A 9,504-nucleotide genomic window follows, 5' to 3' on the forward strand; every position below is an offset into this window, starting at 1 on the left:
CAGAGCTCCTAACCTTAACCTTAGGAGGTTAGTGACTCATACTGTACAATAGTAGTGAAGTATTCGATTGGGGGGGGAGAAGATCCAAAGTTAGGGTGATCTCCTCCTATATATACTAATATCCTAACTAAGAATTATAGAAATAAGATAAACTAAGTTGATAATGCGAAAATCCACTTCTGGGACCAACTTGGTGAGTGTTTGGGATGAGCTTGAGTGAAATCCACGAGCTAGTACCCCTTAGGGGTGTTGAACGCTGGCTTGGGACTCCCTTTTGGGTGTTGGACGCCAGCTGCTCCCTTGTGGGCGTTGAACTCCAGGAATAGGGTAGGTGGCTAGCGTTGAACGCCAGTTTTGGGCCTTCATTTCTAAAGCAAAGTATGAACTATTATATATTTCTGGAAATTCCTAGATGTTAGCTTTTCATAGCCGTTGAGAGCGCGCCGTTTAGACTTCTGTAACTCCAGAAAAGCTCCTTCGAGTGCACGGAGGTCAGATCCTGATAGCATCTGCAGTCCTTTCTCTGTCTCTGAATTAGACTTTTGCTCAAGCTCCTCAATTTCAGCCAGAAAATACCTGAAATCACCATAAAACACACAAACTCAAAGTAGAATAAAAAAATATGAATTTTTCACTAAAACCTATGAAAATATAATAAAACTTAAACAAAACATAATGAAAACTACATAAAAATGACGCCAAAAAGCGTATAAAATATCCGCTCATCAGAACACCAAACATAAACTGTTGCTTGTCCCCAAGCAACCAAAAACAAAGTAGGATAAAAAGAAGAGAAGGATACAATAAATCTCAGAGTTCTTAATGAAGCTCAATTTCAATTAGATGAGCGGGACTAGCAGCTTTTTGCTTCTAAATAATTTTGGCATCTCACTTTCCATTGAAGCTCAGAATGATTAGCATCTTTAGGAATTCAGAATCCAAATGATATTATTGACTCTCCTAGTTCAGTTCTTTTTTATTCTTGAACACTGCTTCTTTAGAGTCTTGGCCGTGACCCTAAACACTTTGTCTTTCAGTATTACCACTGGATACATAAATGCCACAGACACTTAACTTGGTGAACCCCTCAGGATTGTGATTCAGGTTTGCTAGAATCCCCAGCTAGTGGTGTCCAGAGTTCTTAAGCACGCTCTTTTTGCTTTGGATCACGACTTTAACTGCTCATTCTCAAGCTTTTCACTTGACACCTTCACACCACAAGCATATAGTTAGGGAAGCAGCTCATTTAAACTGTTTAGGCTAAGATATTATCTTTTTGGCCCTCCTAACCATTGATGCTCAAAGCCTTGGATCCTTGCTCTTGCCTTTTGGTTTAAAGAGCTATTGGCTTTTTCTGCTTGCTTTTTTTCCACATATTTTTTTTTTGCTTTTTGCTGCTTTTTCTTGCTTCAAGAATCAATTTTTGCATTTTTTAGATTAACAATAATACTTCACTTTTATCATCATTCTTTTAAGAGCCGACATTCTTAAATCCAACATCAAATATGCACTGTTCATTCACGCATTCAGAAAATAAAAGCAATGCCACCACATCAAATAATTGAACTATTCTTATTATATAACTCGAGTTCATGAATCTTACTTCTCTTTTTCAATTAAAATTTTCTTTTAAGCAAGGTGAGAGATGCATGGAATAATTCATAGCTTTAAGACATAAGGATGATCATGCACTAGAAACAGATAATAAAACAAAATACATGAAAAACATAAAAATAACATAAGCAAAGGGAATAAGGGAACGAATCCACCTTAGTGATGGCGGCTACTACTCCTTCTGGAGGATCCAATGGAGTGCTTGATTTCTTCTATGTCACGCCCCTGCCTCTATTGTTCTTCCTTCATAACTCTTTAATCTTCTCTCAGGGCCCTTTGGTATTCTCTTATTTCATGGAAGATGGTGGAATGTTCTTGATGTCCCATCCCCAACTGATCCATGTTGGAGCTTAGTTCTCTTAGAGAAGTGTACAATTTCTCCCAGTAACCTTGGGGAGAAAAATGCATCACTTGAGGCATCTCAGAGATTTTTTGTTGAGGCAGCTCCACATGCTCTTGTTGAGGTGTATGTGTAGGCTCTCTAGTTTTCTCCATCCTTCTTTTAGTGATGGGCTTGTCCTCTTCAATGGAGATGTCTCCTTCTATGACAATTCTAGCTGAATTGCATAGATGACAGATAAAGTGGGAAAACACTAACCTTGATAAGGTGGAAGGCCTTTCAGCTTTCTTGTACAACTCTTGAGGTATTACCTCATGTACCTCCACCTCACTTCTAATCATGATGCAATGAACCATAATGGCTCTGTCAATGGTCACTTCTGACCGATTGCTAGTAGGGATGATAGAGCATTGGATGAATTCCAGTTATCCCCTAGCTACAGGCTTGAGGTCGAGCCTTCTTAGTTGGATAGACTTGCCTTGAGTATCCATCTTCCAATGAGCTCCTTCCACATAAATGTCTGAAAGGACTTGGTCTAACCTTTGATCAAAATTGACTCTCCTTGTGTAAGGATGTGGGTCTCCTTACATCATTGGCAAGTGGAGCGCCAACCTTACACTCTCTAGGCTGAAATCCAAGGGTCACCATCGGACCATGGTGCTCCAATTTTTGGGATGTGGGTTCACGCTAGTGTCATGGTTATAGTGACCCATGTATTAGCATAGAACCCTTGCACCATCAAGATTCCAACATCCGGAATCATATTGGTTAGGACTTTCTAACCTCTCCTCCGAATTTCTCTTCGGATCTCTGGGTACTCATTCTTTTTAGCCTAAAGGGGACTTTAGGAACCACCTTCTTCTTTGCCACTACTTCATAGAAGTGGTCTTGATGAGCTTTGGTGATGAATCTCTCCATCTCCTAAGATTCGGAGGTGGAAGCAACTGCTTTCTCTTTCCTCTTTCTAGAGGATTCTCCAACTTTGGGTGCCAAAAGTATGAATGGAAAACAAAAAGCAAGGCTTTTCCAACACCAAAATTAAAAGCTTTGCTCATCCTCAAGCAAAATATGAAGAAAAGAGTAGAAGATGAAGATAATAGGTGAAGAAAGAGGGGGATAGTGGTTCAGCCAAGTGAGGCTTAAGTGTATGAATGGTGTGTGTATAAAAGGTAGGAAGAAGGGGGTATTTATAGGGGTGGGATAGGGTAGGGGTCGAATGAATGGGTGAGAATTGGGTGGGAAATTTTGAATTTGAAGTGGGTGGGGGTTGGTGGGAGTTATGATGGTTTTGGGAAGAGATATGAATGTGATTGGGTTTGGGTTTATAGGAAAGAGTATGTGGGGAAGAGTGAAAGTAAGAGAGAGAAGAAGGTGGGGTAGGTGGAGATTCTGTGGGACCCACTGATCCTGAGAGGCTAGGGAATTCGAGTTCCATGCCCCGTTGTGGGCGTTGAACGCCCAGCTCCTGCTTCTGGCTGGCGTTCAACGCTAGCTTCAGGCTGCTCCTCATGGGCGTTGAACGCCCACTCTGGCCTCCTTGTCTGGCGTTCAACGCCAGCAAGGTGCTTGCTCCAGGGTGTTCTGTTCCCAGCTCTGACTGTTTCTGTTTTTGTTCTAGCTACTGCACATGATCACAAACTTAAACAAATATGAAAATTAAATTGAAATAACTTAAGTAAACTTAATGAAAAATAGAAATAACTTTAATTATGGTTGGTTTGCCTCCCAACAAGCACTTTTTTAACGTCACTATCTTGACGGTTAGCTCCTTACGGAGGTGAATATGGGCTCAGAATTTTGCCCCTTATAGTGAATTTCTTGCCTGTGCTCTCATGGATGAGCTCCACATGCTCTAGAGACAGGATCTTGTTCACTGTGTGTGGAATGACTGGGTTGTCAGTGAAGGCAACTCTCATACCAGGTGAGAGGTATTCAATGGGGATTTTCTTATCCCTCCACCCTTTAGGTACTTTCTTCTTAGTACATTTATTCTCAGTTCTTGATGATGGCTTCCCAACACCAAACTTAGAATTGGTGTCTGGGGGCTCTGTATAACTTTGCACTGAGAGGGGGTTGGAACACTAGGTGTTGCACAACTGTCTCTCTTTTGTCAGAGGGAGAGTTAGGGCTAGGCATCTTGAATAAGATGTGGTCCTCCCATAGCTGTAGAATCAGCTCTCCCTTTGCTACATCAATGATGGCATTGGCAGTGGCTAGGAAGGATCTTCCAAGAATGATTAAGTCATCCTCTTCCTCCTCAGTATCCAGGATTATAAAATCTGCAGGGATGTAAAGGTTCTCAACCTTACCTAAGACATCCTCTACACGGCCATAAGCCTTTTTCATTGACTTGTCTGCCATCTCTAGTGAGATTCTTGCAGCTTGCACCTCAAAGATTCCCAACCTTTCCATTACAGAGAGTGGCATAAGGTTTATGCTTGACCCTTGGTCACACAGATCCATCTCAAAGGTAACGGTGCCCATTTTGCAAGGAATTAGGAAGTGTCCAGGATCCGACAGCTTCTGAGGTAGTTTTTACTGAACCAAGGCATTGAGTTCCTTGGTGAGCACTGGAGGTTCTTCCTCCAATGTCTCTGTGCCAAATAGCTTAGTATTCAGCTTCATCAGAATTTCTAGGTACCGAGCAACTTGCTCTTTCCTAGTTTCCTCTTCCTCATCAGAGGAGGAATACTCTTCAGATTCTAAAATTTTCAACCAAGCATTCAAGGGAACTTCAATAGGTTCCTCATGAACCTTTGGTTCCATCAATTCTTCAATAGAAGAGTTCTCAGTGGGCTTGGGGTACCCAACTACTCCTATTGTGGCATTCAATGCTAGGACTTGTGTTTCTTTGGGCGTTGAATGCCCAGCTTGTATCCCTTTACTGGCGTTCAATGCTAGTGAGGGTACTGTATTGGGCATTGCATGCCCAGTAAGGACCTCCTTACTGGCGTTCAACGCCAGTGATGGTATCTCCATGGGCGTTGAAGGCCCAGTAAGGACTTCCTTACTGGCGTTCAACGCCAGAGAATCCCCCTCAGATTCGGCCTCAGTGTTCACTGTGATGGCTTTGCACTCTTCTCTTGGATTTACTTCAGTGTTACTAGGAAGAGTGTTAGGAGGGGTCTCAGAAATTCTCTTGCTCAGTTGACCAACTTGTACCTCCAAATTTATGATAGAGGACCTAGTTTCTGTTATGAAACTGTGAGTGGTCTTAGAGAGTTCAGAGACTATGGTTGCTAAGTTAGAAATGCTCTGCTTTTAGAAGTTTCCATCTGTTGCTGAGAAGATGGGAATGGTGGTCTGTTGATAAACCTATTTTGGGTTCTTCCACCTTGATTATTATTGAAGCCTTGCTGAGGCTTCTGTTAATCCTTCCATGAAAGGTTAGGATGATTCTTCCAAGAGGAGTTGTAAGTGTTTTGCATAGGGTTCTACCATGTAATTCACCGCTTCCAGCATGGGTTGATCTGGATCATAGGCATCTCCATCATAGGAGGTGTCTTGAGTGCTGCTAGCTGCAGCTTGCATTCCAGTCAAGTGCTGAGAGATCATATTGACCTGTTGGGTCAAGATCTTGTTCTGAGCCAATATGACATTCAGAGTGTCAACTTTCAGGACTCTTTTCTTCTGAGCTACCCCATTGTTCACAGGGTTTCTCTCAGAAATGTACATGAATTGGTTATTTGCAACCATTTCAATGAGTTCCTGTGCCTCTTTAGGTGTTTTCTTCAAGTGGAGTGATCCACCTGCAGAATGGTCCAATGACATCTTTGACATCTTGGACATCTCAGATAGACCATCATAGAAGATACCTAGGATAGTCCATTATGAGTGCATGTCAGGAGGACATCTCCTGATCAGTTGCTTGTATCTTTCCCAAGCTTCATAGAGGGATTCACTCTCTTTTTGTCTAAAAGTTTGAACTTCCACCCTGAGCTTGGTCATCTTTTGAGGTGGAAAAAACTTGGCCAAGAAAGCATTGACCAACTTTTCCCAAGAGTCTAGGCTTTCTTTAGGTTGAGAATCCAACCACAGCCTAGCTCTGTCTCTGACAGCAAAGGGGAAAAGCATCAGTCTGTAGACCTCAGGATCCACTCCATTGGTCTTAATAGTGTCAGAGATTTGCAAGAATTCAAATAAGAACTGATGTGGATCTTCCAGTGGAAGTCCATGGAATTTGTAATTCTGTTGCATTAGAGAGACTAACTGAGGCTTTAGCTCAAAGTTATTTGCTCTAATTGCAGGTATGGAGATACTTCTTCCATAGAAGTCAGAAGTGCGTGTAGTAAAGTCACCAAGAACCTTCCTTGCATCTCCTCTATTGTTCTGTTTGGCTGCCATGCTTGTATTTTCAGTTTCTTGTTCGAAAAGTTCTATGAGGTCTCTTCCAGAATGTTGTGCTTTAACTTGTTGTAAACGCTTCCTTAAGGTCCTTTCAGGTTCAGGATCAGGATCAAAGAGAGGTTCTTTTTCTCTGTTCCTGCTCATAAACAAGAAAAAGAAGACAAGAAAGAAAAAGAATGGGGGCTCTATGTCAAATAATAGAGAACTCCCTATGAGATGTGAAGAAGAAAGAAGAATGAGGATAGAAGAATGAGATGAAGAGTTCGAATAAAAGGAGGTAAAGAATTCGAAAATTTAGAAGTGAAAAGAGAAACTAGAATTAAAATATTTTTTGTTTTTATTTTATTTATTAATTGAATAGGAAATTAAAAGCTAATTAACTAAAAAAATTTGAAAAGTTAGAAGGTAGTTTTTGAAAAAGAAGAGAGAGAGCAGTGAGAAGTTTTTGAAAATAGAAGAGAGAGGAATTAGGAAGTTTTGAAAAAGAAGAAAGAGAAAACAAGTAACTAATTAAGAAAGATTTGAAATTAAGATAAGATAGAAGATTAGAAAAAGAATTGAAATTAAAATTTAAAATTTGACTTTAAGATAAGATAAGATAAGATTTTTTGAAATTTAAAGAAAGATAAAAAGATAACGTGAAGATTTGAAAAAGATAAGAATTAAAATTTAAAATTTGACTTTAAGATAAGATAAGATAAGATAGTGATTTGAAATTAAAATTTGAAAATCTTTTTGGAATTTTCGAAAATTTGATTAAAAATAGAAAAGATATTTTTTTGATTTTTTGAATTAATGAAGAGAGAGAAAAACAACCAAAAGACACCAAACTTAAAATTTTTAGATCAAGAGACACTAATTTTCGAAAATTGAAAGAACAAACACCGAAAGACACCAAACTTAAAACTTTTAACATCAAAACAAGAAAAGAAACAAGAACAACTTGAATACCAAGAAAGAACACTGAGACTAATTCAAAAATTTTGAGAAAACAAAGAACACACAAAGGACACCAAACTTAAGAATTAACATTAGACTCAAACAAAAGAAACTATTTTTTGAAAATTTTTGGAAAAAGAAACAAGAAAGTTCGAAACTTTAACAAGAACAAGAACAAAAGACTCAAACAAAAGATAAAGATTAATAAAGAAAAGAAAAGGTTTTGAAAAATTTTTGAAAAGAAAACAAAAGACTCAAATAAAATAGTAAAAATGACCTAATCTAAGCAACAAGATAATCCGATTGTTTGTCAAATTCGAACAATCCCCGACAACGGCGCCAAAAACTTGGTGCACAAAACTGGCTCCGCAGGTTTCGTACAGATAGACTGGCAAGTATACCGGGTCGTCCAAGTAATTACTCTGGTGAGTGAGGGTCGATCCCACGGAGATTTTTGGTTTTAGCAAGTAGTGGTTACCTTGCATATCTTAGTTAGGCGGACTGAAATTATAGTTTGTCACGAAAAACGCATAAAATAGAATAAATAAATAAAACGATACTAGATAGTTGTGAAATCAATGGTATAAGAACGGTTGAGGCTTCGACGATGCTTTGTCTTTCCGGATTAACTTTTCTTACTGTCTACTTCAATAACTTTCTGATTCATTCAATGGCAGCCGTAAGTGATTAACTCATGTCCTCTCATCAAGTTAACCTCCTCCACTGCAGCAATCTACTATGTTGAAGTGACTCATGTCCTCTCGTCAAGCTACCTCTAGGTATCTCACTGTAGTAGAAGATGAAGCTCTAAGCAATCCACTCCCCTTCACGATCCTACTCAAGGTGCCACAGACAAGGCAGATCTTCCGGATCAGAAAGTGCTGCTTCTCTGACTCTAGCCTTAACGCCACAAAGACCTTACTTACCCACGATCAACGGAATTTCATGTCACATATCCAAAGTTGCCCAGGTACTCTATTGGAATCCGCAATGCAATATCTAGCTTTGGTTCAATGCTATCCGGGTCAGGACTCGCACGGAACCCATGTAGAACAAGGGTGATTGTCATTGGTCACCCTCAATTCATGAGATGAAGAACGAGAATGCATAAGAGAATAGAATCAGACATATTGAACTAAAACAGTAATATTATTGATCCATGAAACTCAGAAGAGCTCCTAACCTTAACCTTAGGAAGTTAGTGACTCATACTGTACAAAAGTAGTGAAGTATTTGAATGGGGGGGAGTTAGGGTGATCTCCTCCTATATATACTAATATGCTAACTAAGAATTACAGAAATAAGATAAACAAAGATGATCGTGTGAAAATCCACTTCTGGGGCCCACTTGGTGAGTGTTTGGGCTGAGCTTTAGTGAAATCCATGAGCTAGTACCCCTTAGGGGCATTGAACGCTGGCTTGGGACTCCCTTTTGGGCATCGGACGCCAGCTGCTCCCTTGTGGGCGTTGAACACCAAGAATAGGGTAGTGGCTGGCGTTGAACGCTAGTTTTGGGCCTTCATTTCCAAAGCAAAGTATGGATTATTATATATTTCTAGAAATCCCTGGATGTTAGCTTTCCATAGCCATTGAGAGCGCGCTATTTGGACTTCCGTAGCTCCAGAAAAGCTCCTCGAGTGCACGGAGGTCAGATCCTGACAGCATCTGCAGTCCTTTCTCTGTCTCTGAATCAGACTTTTGCTCAAGCTCCTCAATTTCAGCCAGAAAATACCTGAAATCACCATAAAACACACAAACTCAAAGTAGAATCCAAAAATATGAAATTTGCACTAAAACCTATAAAAATATAATAAAACTTAAACAAAACATAATGAAAACTATATAAAAATAACGCCAAAAAGTGTATAAAATATCCGCTCATCAATTATCCCTGCCCCTCCGAACGCTTGGTTGGAGGCTCCGTCAACATGAAGCTTCCACCGTGTACTTGTATTCTCGGGTGCATCACCAACTACCTTGACTAGAAAGTCTGCACACGGACCTGACTCGCTAGTGGGCCGGGTCGGAACAAAACTCTTAGAAGGATGACGATTTATCAAATAGGCAGCTGTTAAAAAAGCATCTTCCTAAAAGATTTTAGGAAGTTTGGCTATGGAAAAATGAGTAAAATCCATTTTAACAATAATGTGCCTGTATTTTCTCTCAATCACACTTTGTTGTTGGTATGTATGAAAGCAGAAATTAAAAGTCTATAATTAATACTATTTTACTGTAAAAATATACTTAAAAATGTGTGACAAGAA

The sequence above is a fragment of the Arachis ipaensis genome, chromosome B07, assembly GCF_000816755.2.
Source record: "Arachis ipaensis cultivar K30076 chromosome B07, Araip1.1, whole genome shotgun sequence".
Lineage (NCBI taxonomy): Eukaryota > Viridiplantae > Streptophyta > Magnoliopsida > Fabales > Fabaceae > Arachis > Arachis ipaensis.